This window comes from Otolemur garnettii, unplaced genomic scaffold, assembly GCF_000181295.1.
Source record: "Otolemur garnettii isolate 467f Iridium unplaced genomic scaffold, OtoGar3 scaffold00001, whole genome shotgun sequence".
NCBI lineage: Eukaryota > Metazoa > Chordata > Mammalia > Primates > Galagidae > Otolemur > Otolemur garnettii.
This window is the reverse complement of record NW_003852396.1, coordinates 6,269,470-6,275,073: the sequence shown is the minus strand read 5'-3', so window position 1 is coordinate 6,275,073 and position 5,604 is coordinate 6,269,470. Positions and strand designations below refer to the sequence as shown.

Below are 5,604 nucleotides of genomic sequence, written 5' to 3'. Positions count from 1 at the left end.
TTATTTGTGATGGAGAAATCAAATACTTTAATATTTCAACACACATTGAAGAAGTTTGCCATAACTAAACCAGCTCTCCAGGATATTCTCAGACTCATTCTCCACAAGGACCAGCACGATGCTCTCACCACAAATTTTTGAACAAAACCCAACTTCCACAGTGGTGAAAGGCTTAAAAATGTCCTCTGGGCTCATTGAATGCAGTGGCAGCTCCCAGGTCTTCTGTGTGTCTTACGTAATCCATGCCAGCTCTACAAGTAAGCAACCATGTCTAAGGGACCTGTGGTTGGTATTGATCTTGGCACCACCTACTCTTGTGTGGGTGTCTTCCAGCATGGAAAAGTAGAGATAATTGCTAATGATCAGGGAAACCGAACCACTCCAAGTTATGTTGCCTTTACTGACACCGAACGATTGATTGGTGATGCCGTGAAAATCAAGTTACAATGAACCCCACGAACACAGTTTTTGATGCCAAGCGTCTGATTGGACGCAGGTTTGATGATGCTGTTGTCCAGTCTGATATGAAGCATTGGCCTTTCATGGTGGTGAATGATGCAGGCAGGCCCAAGGTCCAAGTAGAATATAAAGAAGAGACAAAAAGTTTCTATCCAGAGGAGGTGTCCTCCACGGTTCTGACAAAGATGAACAAAATTGCAGAAGCTTATCTGGGAAAGACTGTTACCAATGCTGTGGTCACAGTACCAGCTTACTTCAATGATTCTCAGGTCAGGCTACCAAAGATGCTGGAACTATTCTGGTCTCAATGTTCTTAGGATTATAAATGAGCCAACAGCTGCTTCTATTGCTTATGGCTTAGACAAAAAGGTTGGAGCCGAAAGAAATGTGCTAATCTTTGACCTTGGAGGTGGCACTTTTGATGTGTCAATCCTCACTATTGAGGATGGAATCTTTGAGGTCAAATCTACAGCTAGAGATACTCACTTGGGTGGCAAAGACTTTGACAATTGAATGGTCAACCATTTTATTGCTGAGTTTAAGTGCAAACATAAGAAGGACATCAGTGAGAATAAAAGAGCTGTCCGTGGCCTCCATACTGCTTGCGAACGTGCTAAGCGTACTCTATCTTCCAGCACCCAGGCCAGTATTGAGATTGATTCCTTTTATGAAGGAATCGACTTCTATACCTCCATTACCTGTGCCCGATTTGAAGAACTGAATGCTGATCTGTTCCGCAGCACCCTGGACCCTGTAGAGAAAGCCCTTCGAAATGCCAAACTAGACAGGTCGCAGATTCATGACATTGTCCTGGTTGGTGGTTCTACCCGTATACCCAAGATTCAAAAGCTTCTCCAAGACTTCTTCAATGGAAAAGAACTGAATAAGAGCATCAACCCTGATGAGGCTGTTGCTTATGGTGCAGCTGTCCAGGCAGCCATCTTATCTGGTGACAAATCCAAGAATGTTCAGGATTTGCTACTATTAGATGTCACTCCTCTTTCTCTGGGTATTGAGACTGCTGGTGGAGTTATGACTGTGCTCATTAAGCGCAATACTACTATTCCAACCAAGCAGACACAGACCTTCACTACCTACTCTGACAACCAGCCAGGTGTGCTCATCCAGGTTTAGGAAGGTGAGCGTGCCATGACCAAGGATAACAACTTGCTTGGCAAGTTTGAACTTACAGGCATACCTCCTGCTCCCCATGGTGTTCCTCAGATTGAAGTCACTTTTAATATTGATGCCAATGGCATTCTCAATGTCTCTGCTGTGGATAAGAGTACAGGAAAAGAAAACAAGATTACCATCACTAACAACAAGGGATGTTTGAGCAAGAAAGATATTGAACGTATGGTCTAGGAAGCTGAGAAGTACAAGGGTGAAGATGAGAAGCAGAGGGACAAGGTTTCATCAAAGAATTCACTTGAGTCCTATGCATTCAACATGAAAGCAGCTGTTGAAGATGAGAAACTTCAAGGCAAGATCAATGATGAGGACAAACAGAAGATTCTTGACAAGTGCAATGAAATTATCAACTGGCTTGATAAGAACCAGACTGCAGAGAAGGAAGAATTTGAACATCAGCAGAAGAAGCTGGAGAAAGTCTGCAACCCCATCATTACCAAATTGTACCAGAGTGAAGGCAGAATGCCAGGGGGCATGCCAGGAGGAATGCCTGGGGGCTTTCCTGGTGGTGGTGTTCCTCCTTCTGGTGGTGCTTCCTCTGGCCCCATCATTGAAGAGGTTGATTAAGCCAACCCAAGTGTAGATGTAGCATTGTTCCACACAGTAAAACATTGAAGGATCCAAATTTGTAGCAAATTATGTGGCAGATTTAAAGTTGGGCTGCTATAGTGAATTACTGGGCATTTTCAATACTTGAATATGGAACATGCACAGGGGAAGGAAGTAACATTGCACTTTAAAAGCACTGTATTGTAAGTGGAAAATGTAATGTCTTAAATAAAGCTGTATTTAAAATTGGCAAAAAAAAAAAAAAAATGTCCACTGGACATCCAAAAATCATGACACCCCAAACACAGCCAGGCTTATCAATTCTCTCAATTAATGTGAATGGTTTAAATTGTCCTCTAAAAAGGCAAGGCTGGCTGACTGGATACATAAACTCAGACCAGACATCTGCTGTGTACAAGAATTCCACTTTACCTTGAAGGATAAAAATAGACTCAGGGTGAGGGGATAGACTTATACATTATAGGCAAATGGAAACCAGAAAAAACAGGTGTTGCAATTTTAGTTGCAGATAAGATTGGCTTTAAACCAACAAAGATAAAGAAAGATAAGGATGTTCACTAGATATTTGCCAAGGAAAACAACCAACATGGAGAGATTTTGATAATTAACATTTATGCACCCTACCAGAATGCTCCTCAATTCATAAAGCAAACCCTAATGGATATGAACAACTTGATATCTGCCTGCACTATAATAGTTGGAGATTTTAACATCCCTTGACAGTTTTGGATAGCTCCTCCAAGAAGAAACTAAACAAAGAAATATTAGACCTCAACCTAACCCTAAAACAAATGGACTTTACAGACCTCTATAGAACATTTCACCTTAATAAAACTGAATATATATTCTTCTCATCAGCCCATGGATCATCCTCCAAAATAGATCATATCCTAGGACACAAGTCTAACCTCAGTAAATTTAAAAGTATAGAAATTATTCCTTGTATCTTCTCAGACTACTATGGAATAAAATTGAACACAACAGCAAAAGAAATCTTCATACTCAAAGTCGTGGAAGCTAAATAATCTTAGGCTTAATGATAGCTGGGTCAAAGATGAGATTAAGAAAAAAATCACCAAATTTTTGGGACAAAATGATAATGAAGACACAAATATCACAACCTGTGGGATACTGCAAAGGCAGTCCAAAGAGGGAAATGTATAGCATTGGAAGCCTTCATCAAGAAAACAGAGGAAGCCAACAACTTAATGGATCATCTCAAGCAACTGGAAAAGGAAGAACATTCCAACTCCAAACCCAGCAGAAGAAAAGAAATAACCAAAATTAGGGCAGAATTAAATGAAATTATAAACAAAAGAATCCTTCAGAACATCAATGAAACAAAAAGTTGGTTTTTTTGAAAAGATTAATAAAATTGATAAACCTTTGGCCAACCTAACCAGAAACAGAAAAATAAAATCTCTAATATAACCTTTACTATAACAACCTTTTTGGATGGAAGTATGGAGAAAGAACTCAAGCTAGACTTCACGTTCAATCCCACTACTGGGCATCTATCCAGAAGGAAAATAAAAAGCTTTTATCATAATGACATATGTACTAGACTGTTTATTGCAGCTCAATTTACAATTGCTGAAATATGGAAACAGCCTAAATGACCCTCAAACCAGGAATGCATTAACAAGCTGCGGTACATGTATACCATGGAATATTATTCACCATTAAAAAAAAATGGAGACTTTACAGTATTTGTACTAACCTGGATGTAAGTGGAACACATTATCCTCAGTAAAGTATCACAAGAATGAAGAAACATGAATCCCATGTATTCAATTTTGATATAAGGACAATAAATGACATGGTGGGGGTGGGGAAAGGAGGGAGCAGGGCGGAGGGTCTCAGTGTGTGACACGTCTTATACCCTCAATGAATCCCTAATAATAAAAACAAAATAAAAAAACTCTAATATTGTCTGTCCAAAACAATAAAGGAGAAATAACGACAGACACCTCAGAAATTCAAAAAATCCTCAATGATTATTACAAAAATCTCTATTCCAAGAAATATGAAAATCTGAAGGAAATGGACCAATACCTGGAAAGAATTAGAAAACTTGAATAGACCTATATCAATCACTGAAATAGCATCAACAATATTAAATCTCCCCAAAATGAAAAGTCTGGAACCAAATGCTTCACTTCTGAATAATATCAAACCTTTCAAGAGAACTAGTACCTATATTATACAATCTTTTCCAAAGCATACAAAAAGAGGGAATACCTCTCAACACATTCTATGAACCAAATATCACCCTGATCCCCAAAACAGGAAAGGACCCAACAAAGAAAATTATAAACCAATATCATTAATGAATATCAATGCAAAAATATTCAATAAGATCTTAGCAAACAGAATTCAACAACACATCAAAAAAATTATACACCATGATCAAGCTGGTTTAACTCCAGGGTTACAAGGTTGGTTCAACATACACAAATCCATAAAATAATACATCACATTAATAAAATAAAAAACAAAGATCATATGATTCTCTCAATTGACACAGAAAAAGCCTTTGTTAATATCCAGCATCCTTTCATGATCAGAACACTAGGGATTTAATACAATCACTATTAAAATTATCATTGTCATACTTTAAAGAACTTGAAAAAATACTTCATTTCATATGGAATCAGAAAAAAGCTCAAACAGCAAATACATTACTCAGAAATAAGAACAAGTCAGGAGGTATCACGTTACCAGACTTCAGGCTATACTATAAATCTATAGTGATCAAAACAGCATGACTGGCACAAAAACAGAGCGGTAGATTTATGAAACAGAATAGAGAACCAAGAGATGAACTCAGCTACTTATCATCATTTGATCTTCAACAAGCTTATCAAAAATATACAGTAGGGAAAAGACTCCCTATTTAACAAATGGTGCTGGGTGAACTGGCTGGCGACCTGTAGAAGACTGAAACTGGACACACACCTTTCACCATTAACAAAAATTGATTCTCACTGGATAAAAGATTTAAACTTAAGACATGAAACTATAAAAAGACTAGAAGAGAGTGCAGGGAAAACAATTGAAGAAATTGGCCTGGGAGAATGAGGAGAATCCTGTGGGCAAATAAAGCAATACCAAAAATACATTACTGGGACCTGATCAAACTAAAAACCTTTTGCATAGCCAAGAGCACAGACAACCTTCAGAATGGAAGAAGCAAACAGATAACCTTCAGAATGGAAGAAGATTTTTGCAGGTTATCAAATATTTTTGCAGAGAACTCACACTAATCAATAAGAAAAGAACAAATGACCCATTTCTATCTGGGCAAGACTTGAACAGAAACTTCTCTGATGAAGACAGGTGCATGGCCTACAAACACATGAAAAAATGCTCATCATCCTTAAT

The 5,604-nt window shown here is 38.2% G+C and overlaps 1 pseudogene across 1 annotated transcript; it reads left to right on the top strand.

Moving 5' to 3' along the window:
* The first annotated feature begins 267 nt into the window (after window positions 1-267).
* Window positions 268-2,401, top strand: LOC100946334 (annotated as a pseudogene). Its single transcript, XR_152666.3, has one exon. The product of XR_152666.3 is annotated as a heat shock cognate 71 kDa protein pseudogene (transcript).
* The last annotated feature ends 3,203 nt before the right edge of the window (window positions 2,402-5,604 follow it).